Source organism: Ptychodera flava, chromosome 6, assembly GCF_041260155.1.
Source record: "Ptychodera flava strain L36383 chromosome 6, AS_Pfla_20210202, whole genome shotgun sequence".
NCBI classification, from domain to species: Eukaryota; Metazoa; Hemichordata; class Enteropneusta; family Ptychoderidae; genus Ptychodera; species Ptychodera flava.
Genome location: NC_091933.1, coordinates 42,437,849 through 42,448,840, shown reverse-complemented (window position 1 = coordinate 42,448,840; position 10,992 = coordinate 42,437,849). Strand labels below are relative to the sequence as shown.

The 10,992-nt window shown below is 37.0% G+C and overlaps 1 long non-coding RNA gene across 1 annotated transcript; it reads right to left on the bottom strand.

The window, feature by feature from the left end:
* Positions 1-8,036: 8,036 nt before the first annotated feature.
* Positions 8,037-10,914, bottom strand: LOC139135853 (uncharacterized). The gene is made up of 3 exons (XR_011553042.1): positions 10,252-10,914; positions 9,605-9,701; positions 8,037-8,812 (listed from the first exon to the last, which is right to left on the bottom strand). It is a non-coding gene; the product is annotated as an uncharacterized lncRNA (long non-coding RNA).
* Positions 10,915-10,992: the final 78 nt, after the last annotated feature.

Sequence of the window (10,992 nt, the reverse complement as noted above, 5' to 3'; positions counted from 1 at the left end):
ACGTTAAATTCAGACATCCATGTTTGATGGTTGACAGATCTACTCTCAAAATATTTTGTGAAATTTGTGTTCAACTTTAACTTCCTTTTCAAGAAAACAAAAGAAAACCATGCTAGAATTACAATATTATTTAGAATCTATTTAGTTTGCTTACTGATCGATTGTTTCTCATAGTCTTTGTTGAATTGTATGTCGTGACTACTTCTTCTTCTCTTTTGTTTCGATTCTCTGAACCTGACCTCGACATCAGTTCAGCTTACACTAAATCCAAAGGAAGTACTAGTATAATAAGAAGGTTACCATGTCAAAATGCCGAAATAGGTAAAAAGTTGCTTGCAGGCTATTATTTCGAAATGAGAGTGTAAAGCTTGAAGCGACTTTTCATGCATAGTTGCTTGGTGGTAAAAACCAATTTGTGAAAACAAAACAGATTATAAAATCAGGTTTTTCCCATGATTGACCGGCACAAGTTCTCGAACGTTATGTGTAATAAGTCTATTGAAATCATACCAGTATATGAATGGCGCAAGTATACGACAATTTTATTTATAATTAGTGTCAAAATCGCTATGTAGCACAGTTGAGTTCTCTTATAGGGAATGCCCCTATTTTAACGATCCGAACCAGAATTTCAATGTGCTTTTGCTATGTAATAACGATAAATAACTACAGCAACGGGTATACCACTCGTTTTTGACCAGCTCACGACCTATATCCACTCGCTAAGCTTATTACTCATGCATATCTGTCGTTCACTGGTCACTTAGAAGCTCGTGGTATACCTTTCGTTATTAAATAATGTCAAAATGTCTGTTTTCCAACTTGACCAATCTGCGAATTGCGCATTGTTAAAGCGGACATATAAATCACGTGAACATGAAATATCAATTGATGTTGGTGTAATGGTAAATCAGGTGACACGGGTAGTTTTGCACACATTCCACTAGATTCAGTATGAGTTCATGTTCCAGATGTACACTGCATATTGGTCAGTGGTTGCTCATAAATTCATTCATTTTAGCAGCGATGAGATTTCATGTTTCCCTCTTGTCCAAAATCAAACGTTTTCAGTCAAATGGCTGAAATTCAATTTTAGGTTTTCAATATGGATTTTTTGAAATGAGCAAAACCGGAAATAACTAAGCAGGCTTTTTAATTTGTTAAACATCCAAGTTTCTTTTCGGTTTGCAAATATGTGATATTATCTGATAAATGTATTCATGTAAGCGTTCCATGCTGAATTATATATTACGATCGATTGAAAATTACATACCGCCCGTTGCCGAGGGAACCTCCAAGCTAACTACGGTTGTTAATGGGCAAGCACCAAGTACCGTCGCTATCTTTATCAAGCAATTAAATTAATTTTTATAAAGTTCAATATTGGGCAATGTACCGGTCAGAAAGAGGGCGTCCTCACAGTATGCCTAGTTTCCGTTAGATTGATACATATATTTATCGCATATATAATCTTTGAATGGTGGTGTCTTAATCTTTAATACGGCACGTTACATGACGAGTGAAGTCGTCTTTGGAACCCATGTAAAGGCCTAGTATATATCAGTCTGTCATTATCTGTTTCCCCTCGTCTTCACCTCGTGTTGTTACATGTACAAAGGGTGAGTAAATCATTGAACCTCAAACTCGATGACGTGTGTAGGTTGCTACGTTCTCACGTCAGTAAATTACAACGTTGCCGGACCTGAGCTTTGGAACATTCCTCAAGTCGCAAATACACCTTATCAGCATGATCTGATAGAAACCTTGGTTAACTGTCATAGCACTCTACATCTAAAAATGTTGATGCCTATACTAGCTGCTAAAACCTACTCCTCCTAAAGTCTACGGGGTATGAGTGTGATTTCATTCGTTGCGTTTGTATGTCCCTGCTCTCTGAAAACCGGGGATCTCGTTTTGCTCTCGATATCATGAACATGTAAGAGATCTCAAAGTAAATATTTGTCCCTGTACCTATCTGTTGCCTCTCTGTTTATATATCTTGTACAATCCAAACTCTCCATGCAGAGGGGAGTCATCTCTCATAGATACGTCGACACTTGACTGTAATTACAGGGACAATAGCTATGACCATGTACTTGTTATCGATAACAGGTACATTTTCTTGCTTTTATCAATCTTTCATTAATTAGTACTGATTAATTAATCTTATCTCAATCTTATTATGTAAATTCTAATACTGAGGATTCTTCCGCGAAGTATGTTTAGATACAAAGCACTATCCTTGTGTACATACATGCAATGTCATTGTTGACAAGTTAAATCTAGTCTGGACTATAAATTCTGTCGTTGATAAAAACTGGACGTGACACACATGCAGGCAGTGTTGACGAGTTTAACGCGAGGGCTTTCTTCGTGATTTTATGAGAAAAAGAGAAACGTTATTTTGCTAAGAAACAGAACAAAAATTGTGGAAATACATCAAAAGGTACAGCTGATACAACCTTTAATTTAATGTAGGAAAACGACAGAACACACAAATTAAAAGCCATGTAGGATGGTTTCATACTAGGTGACACTCACGTGCGTTTTATAGTGACGTCATGTAAATGTGGTGTGACAGTTCTTGAGTTTCTGTAAAGAATTATAACCCTGTGTCCACTAAATTTGAAGTGTATTTTGCCGTTTTACTGTCAAGCTCGCGTAAAACTGGTCAATTAAAAGTTCTAACTTCAACTTCTACTCAGTGACGGTCCGAACTTGCACTGTAAATAAAAATGTTCCTGTTAAAAGATATGTTGGATTGTTTCCTGTTTTGTCACACATTCGAAATATCAGGCATCATCCAGGTTTGGGATGCTCTACCAGTTGATATGGGTGAGGAGAGTCCGCCCTCAACGATGTAGTGCAGTGATCTTTCTTACTTTCGCGTTTATTCGTCTACAATGATCCCTACACCGTAGATCCACCCTGCACTCAAACACAGTCCGTCCACCACTAAACATGCTAAAAGAAGTGTGACTCATTACACCATATTTAACGGGGTAATACATGTAACCTTGGAGAATGATTCATAATTTTTGTTGCTGAAAACAAACCCATTTTCTTGCTCTTCTTCCTAAAGTATATCGAAACCCAATGAAGTGGCCTTCCAAACAAAACATAAAATTGCCTGCAATATTGTTGTTGACCGAGGAATTCTAGTCCGGACCAGAATTAAGTAATCAGCAATAATATTGGACATTACAAACATATAGGCTTTGTTACAAGTTAAAGACTAGGCGTTTTGACAAGATTTCGGGATAGAACAAACATTGTTTCTAGTTTTAGCCAATAAAACTGACCGATACAATTATACAAAATGAAGAAACAGTGCCCAGAACTGGCAAATGTGATTATCTAATTCATAAATATGGACAAAATACACATCTAACTCTTTACTTGATTCAAATATAATACCTGGCTATTGTTTCACCATACTAACAGTGTTAATAAAATAGCATCAAGGACCTGTGCTCACATTTGGTCAGATGTGATATGTCAAAATGAACGAAATACCAGCTATATGGTAGTATTTGGTTGTTCATGGTTTTTTTTTAAAATGATGATCAATCTGCAGTGCTAACAATGCTGCAATACCTACATTACAATGGTAAATGCCAAACTGCATCAATCTAGCATTAGTAACAATGCTGTCACACCTACATTACAATGGTAAATGCCAAACTGCATCAATCTAGCATCAGTAACAATGCTGCAACACCTACATTACAATGGTAAATGCAAACTGCATCAATCTAGCATTAGTAACAATGCTGCCACAACTACATTACAATGGTAAATGCCAAACTGCATCAATCTGGCATCAGTAACAATGCTGCCAAACCTACATTACAATGGTAAATGCCAAACTGCATCAATCTGGCATCAGTAACAATGCTGCCACACCTACATTACAATGGTAAATGCCAAACTGCATCAATCTAGCGTTAGTAACAATGCTGCCACAACTGCATTACAATGGTAAATGCCAAACTGTATCAATCTGGCATCAGTAACAATGCTGCCACAACTACATTACAATGGTATATGCCAAACTGCATCAATCTAGCATTAGTAACAATGCTGCCAAACCTACATTACAATGGTAAATGCCAAACTGCATCAATCTAGCATTAGTAACAATGCTGTCACACCAACATTACAATGGTAAATGCCAAACTGCATCAATCTAGCATTAGTAACAATGCTGCAACACCTACATTACAATGGTAAATGCCAAACTGCATCAATCTAGCATCAGTAACAATGCTGCAACTCCTACATTACAATGGTAAATGCCAAACTGCATCAATCTGCAGTGCTAACAATGCTGCAATACCTACATTACAATGGTAAATGCCAAACTGCATCAATCTAGCATCAGTAACAATGCTGTCACACCTACATTGCCTGTGTTGCAGCCAGGAATTTCAAATGATGAGAGACAGTGTCCCACTAACTTTTGTTTTTGGGGACATTTTGCACCTATGGGGACAACAGTCACAACATGCATCAGTTGTCAATCGAATTTTGAACTATTCTGTAACAAAGTAGTTTCATAAAATAAAATTCAAGCTTACGGGACCACGTTGCTATGCTTGATTTTCAGGCAAGTACATGTTATTGTAGCAGTATACTTTATCTGCAGCCAATCAGAGCTCAGTTGGACTACAAGCAAGTTATAATATCAAGCGCAGCGTTTTAATTACATCTAATCGCAGCTCCGAAAGCATGTAAATATAAGCTTCAAAATAATCATGCAAAACAAAGGTTATCATCAGTATCAGATATTTCAGACTACACCCAACACAGTTGGACTCGTGCATGTGCCAATGTGACCTGCAGTACTTGAGGGACAATGGGTATCGTTTTGGGGCATTGTCGCAAGGGCGCGTCCAGGATGCAACATCTCATTACAATGGTAAACGCCAAAACGCCCACTGCCTCAATCTGGCAGTGCTAACAATGCCGTCACAGCCATATATTACCATGGTAAATGCAAAAATGATGTCGCACCTGCATTACAATGGTAAATGCCAAACTATATCCAAGTTGGTTGACAAGAATGGCAGTGTCTTTGCCAAATGACCAATGGAAAACTACTACCCTTTTCAGAATTAGAGCGCGAAGCCACTGCAGTGAACTGCAATAAAACTGCCCACACTAATTAGTTTCAGCTGTAGCCAGCTGGCAAAGTCGACAACATTGTATGTGCCATGCAGACAGTTTGTCTAGGGAAGTTGAAATAAAAAAGATTTGTACGTGGACCAGTGCATGGTAATGTTACATTGTATCTTAATCTTGAACACAGGGTGCCAATCGTAAACTCTCATTTACAACTCAAGCCTCGGACAGAGCTAGTTTTGCCTTTGTACAAGCAGACTTTTTGGTCTTATCAAGTAGCCTTGTTCAACACCAAAGTGGCCACGGCTACAGCTGAAACTAATTAGTGTAAGCAGTTTTATTGCAGTTCACTGCAGTGGCTTCGCGCTCTATTACTGCAAATGGTTGTAAATCTACCAAGGAGCCCCAGGGAACAGATATGAACATGCATTTTAGGATCCTGCAAACAAAATTTCAAAAAATGAATCAAGAAATTTGTTAGGGACATTATTTGATTTACAATGAAAAAAATTTCCATAAAAATGTAGTAATGAAACATTACAAAGACAAGGTAAACCAAATTTCAAAGCAATCATCCAGCAATATAGTTTATGTGTCCACAAATAGGTTATATTTTCCAGGCACATAAATTTTACTTGATTTTTCATGAACATTAGATATCATTGACTGATATACATAACGATGGCCCAATCTTCACATTTTACCCATACATCAAACATTTTTTGATCAAAACTGGGTCAGATTGATTGCACTTTTCTCCTCCTGTAAATTTTCTCATGAAAACCTCTATTTGTTATGTTTGTTCTTTTTACAGTGCCATGGATTATTTTGAAAGCAGTCACATATCTGTTAGGATGCCATCACTATATATTCGTGTTGCTGTACTAAAATTACTGCCACTACATCAGACCTTGTGTTCACGCCAGTAGAGGTACAGCACTTCACTCACAGCACTTCAAAACAGGCAAGATACATAGGCCGCCGCAAGCAGAAACACCCCCGACGCTAAAATTTTTCAATTTTGAGTTATTGATATTTTCAGAAAGTACTGAAGCTGCTCTTTCCAAAAATGTAAGTGGTTAGCCCATTTCATGCTCCTATACCCTATAAATCAAGGGTTAAACGACCTTTGACCTATGCAAATTTATGCAAATTTATATCTGACTATTTTCATCCACTGTGATCCTTTGCATAGCTTTCAGATGACATTATGAAATAATTGTCATCTTGGAGATGACCAATTCTGCTCGACAGTGAAACTTGTCACAGTCGGCATTCGGTATGGATGCTTACTGTTGGATCAAACCATTTTTCTTTGTGGGGGTGGAAGGAAGAGAAAACAGACCTAATTTTAAGTAAAAATCACCTATTTTGAGCCGCTATGGCATCTTTATTCTTTTGTTGACCTGTAAAAACTTGCTCATGACATTTTATTTACAGTGCAGCAGGTATCTTCAATTATAGATATGACCAATTGCCATGGAGATTGTTGCTAGGCAACATAGATATTGACTATAATACAGTGTAAAATAGTCATAAATGACTATATTGAAATCGTTCCTCTTCATATAATTATATTACAATAAAAAATCCTTTTTTCTTATTATGCACAGATACATTTTCACATTGGAAAATCAATGGATATACAATGAATTGCAATAAAGTGAATAGCAATGAAACCTTATTTATCATATAACATATCACATTAGTGAAGCATTGTCAGAGAGACTAGCATGCATTACACTCTGGAAATCTACTCAGTAGTCAGTGACAAACAATCCATTACCTCATGTTTGCTTACATTTGTTAAAATCTCCTTGAATACTTCTCAATGGAGTGTAAACAATAATTTAGTTTTATTTAAGTTCATTTCTAAAGAAATTAAAACTTATAACAATGGCTAATTATGCTAATTCACACCAAATGCAGTACTAGGTCCAGTATGAGATACTTTTACTACACCATAAATTTGCTATCAATATTCAGACTACAATAATTTATCTACATACAATTATAGTTGTTACTACCTCATCTAGAAATACAATTGTGTAGCAGTATACTTCCTCAAATTTAACTTAAACCAGAAATTGCTCATTATGTATCAGTATTCACTGCACATTCAATATTTTTAATATATACAAAGCACAGTATAGCACTGCAATAACAATTTTTAAACTGTTTTAACTATTGAGTATGATACAATACATTGATATATATATATATATATATATTGTAGCCATATAAGCAAAGGATAGCTAGACAAATTGATAGATGTAAAGATAGATAGATAGACAGACAGATAGATGTTTTACAAACCGCTATTTTTCAAAGTGTTACCACAGCACCGTTTATTCACTATGTGTTGCAGCGTTGCAGAAGTATGTGGCCCTGTATGGCTCCCAAACATACCGTAGTACTCTGGTCTGGAGATCCCAATATCTATCTCTGGACAGACCACCAGCTGGTAGTACTGGGGGTAAAGTATCATCACTTGGTGGCCGTGTAACCCCCTTTTCACTAAATAAACACATTCCTCAACTCCAGTAACTGATTTGTTTACATACACAGCCCCTGGGTCATCTTTCGTGAATCTAAAGTGAGGATAGCCACTGATTCCCCTGATTTTTCTGAGATACTTCTTAAAAAACTCATCCCATTCCCTCCACTGGAAATTTGACTCACTCTCAACATCACCTGATGCATCTGAAGACATGTATGGCCTTGAAGAGTTGACCTTTGAACTTTTAATGACAACATTACAGTACATAGTTGTGCTATAGTGTCAACGTCACTCCTCCTGTACAACTGACGGATCTTACCAAATGCTGAGTAACATTTAGTATGGCCAGCTTCCATAAAGTGATATGTGATCTCTTTATGCTTACTGTGCTATAAAGATAAATAAAATAATGCAATAAACTCTTGTTTTTATTTTGACCAGAACAGTTATCTGCATGGATAGCAGCATATTCCTCATCAAGGCCAACATTTCTAAGAAAATCATCAAACATACTAATTACATTATTTGGCCCATTACACTCCCTGTTGTCTGGCTGTATGGTTTGTGATTCGTCAAATAAATAATTCATCTGTAATTTACATGCCTCATTGTGAATACCAAAACAATTAACTTTCATTGGATTGAGAAAATAAAGTGGTCCTACTTGACGCGATTGATGGGGTAAAAGAAAACTCTGAGCAAAATCAAACGTATAGTGTACTTTAGATAAATTATTACAACAGAAATTATAGTGACCTGGCTTAATTAATTCTTTGACAGGCTCATACTCTGCTGTTGCCATTTTTATCAATTCGTTACAGAATTCACTTTCAGACTGTGCACTTGAAATGTGATTACTGAATTCAGTTTATCAGATTCACTTGTTGCATACTGAATAGATTGTCTGAAAACTTCACTTTTTGGACAAAAATCAGTCCTTGGTTCCAGTGGTTTGATATGTTGGACACAGCTACTCCAAATATTATGGACAGTTGTCTCACCAACAGCCATATGTTGAGGGTCACTTTGTTGACAACTCTCCGTATACTTGTCATACACCTCAGCTTTGGTGTCATTTGAAGGTAGGTAGATGGGAGGGTGATCATCTCTACCCCTTGGAGCAGCTGGCATTGGTAACCCTTTCTCATCAGCGTACCTTATAAGGAATTGTAAAACATCCTCAATAACCTGGAGATCAAAGAGGGTACAGGAAATGTTACTGAAAGGAACACATCATGCCATGTAAAACTTCCACAAATTCCAGAACTACAAAATGTAATGTATGACAATAAAAAAGTCACATTTGGATTGATATAATCTCTGAGATATATCTGTTTGTGTATCATTATTTCACAAATGTTAGAAGTAAGCAGTTTGTCACTAACAAATAATTACAGAGAAAGACGAATGCAGATACTGGCATTATTTCAATTAAAATTATTCTTTCACAGAAATAGTGAACTGAAGTTTCATTTGTTGTTACTTGCAGGTGAAAATTCAAATCTGTCCTTGGCCAGAGTAATTTAACTCAGTGTTGTGCATCCCAGTATGCATAGTGTTTTAGAAGATTATCATGAAAATCACTCTACTCATTAATTTTCCTCAATAAAGAGTAGTCTTTGAATGTAGCAAAACACAAAATGCCTTTCATAATACACAGCTGGTAAAATACAATAGACACTGATGTTTTCTGTGTCATGCAATGAAATCACACATTTTTCAATGTATCAAATTGTAGAATGAATGGATATTTTACAAACTACTGACAAAAGTTATTTTTTCACCCTACCCACTCAACTTTCAATATTTCCAGTGGTATTCAAATCCAGGTTTGAATTGCTAAATCAACTGAAAGTCCTCTGTGTTTAAATTTGTCTTGAAGAAGTCTAAGCAATTTACAACCATAGAAACTAAACAGAAAATATCTATCAGTGAAAAATAAGTGACTGGTTCCAAGAAAGTATTGTACACAATCTTTACCTCAAATGTGTATGTATTGACTGGTTTTCTCCCTTTCAAACCATGTTGTCTTGGTATTACACCATTCTCCTTTTCAAGTTTAAAAAGGCAGTTTCCCCTGAGGAAAAAGACGTTGGCTGATGAAATTTATAGTCTCAACATGTATACATAATGTGTGTCAAGATATTGAAAGCCATAATTGATTTCTGTGAGATCATGTGATTGTCAGAGAACACAGAACCACATTTGATTGAAGACTCACATTCACAATATCTTTATTTATTTGAAAGTGTCATCGAACTTGGACACAACACACCTAATTAACACTTATAAAATGAGTTTAAGATTATCGGTTTGGTTTCGTGACAAAACAGAGTATTTCTGGTTTGTGTGAAGCCCGATTATTATAGAGGTCATGTTTGTTTACAAAACGAGGGCTTGCGCCATGACGTCACAACATGAATCCGTGTACAGTCACAGCAAATCTACTTTCTACCTCCATGGTTTGATCGTAGCGTCGAGTGAAACGTTATTCCTGTTTAACATAGCTGGTTTAAATAACAATGCTATTACTGTCGAAGAGTAACTGATTCATTTGCAGAAAAATCGGGCATGTTTAATCAAAATTCCGTCAGACGAAATTGGACTGGAATTTGGAAATGACTTACCGACATAAATAACAGTATCGCCAGACCTTCTCACAAACTTTCACGCCGTCGAACTTGTAGATAAAACATTGACACTCTCGCTTATTACCTCGAACTGTGTCCCCGAAGAATGTTTTCTCATCAAGCTTTACCAAGATTAGAATGTCCCGTTGATCTTAATTAAACTCTGCCATATTCAGTCGATGATGAAAGACGAGGTCTAGTTTCAGTTTGCCAAAACACTCGTCTTTGCAGCCACAACCTTTCTCAAACGTCGCCCGGTCGGCAGCTCGGTCAAGATCGACATTTGGCCCAGTATTTTGCGATCCATCGACACCGTTTACCAGTTGGTGGTCGTTAAATGGCTAGTTGAATTGCTTCAGAAATATCGACACTCCCGTCATCAACATCGTCATCTTCAGACGTAACCTCCAGACTGGCATCTGGTGGTGTCAATGTCGACACACTTGACAGCTGAGAGTTGGCAATATCGGCGTTCTCTGATTCCGGGCAGTAAACATGAAATTTCATCGTGTCTGTCCTGGAGTAGCTGTACTAGCTCTCCATCAAGGTCAGGATCAATTGGAATGTCAGACATACTAAAATCAAGCTGTTTCAGTCGCAGACAAAATAAACAACACGTCTTCGGCAATCCGCGAAGGTGGCAGACAAAGCTCCGGAAATGACCCGGGCGGTGAACTTTAGTCACGCTAAGGTCACATGGGAAAACTAAAAGGTCACATCGGAACGGCGCCAAGTTTA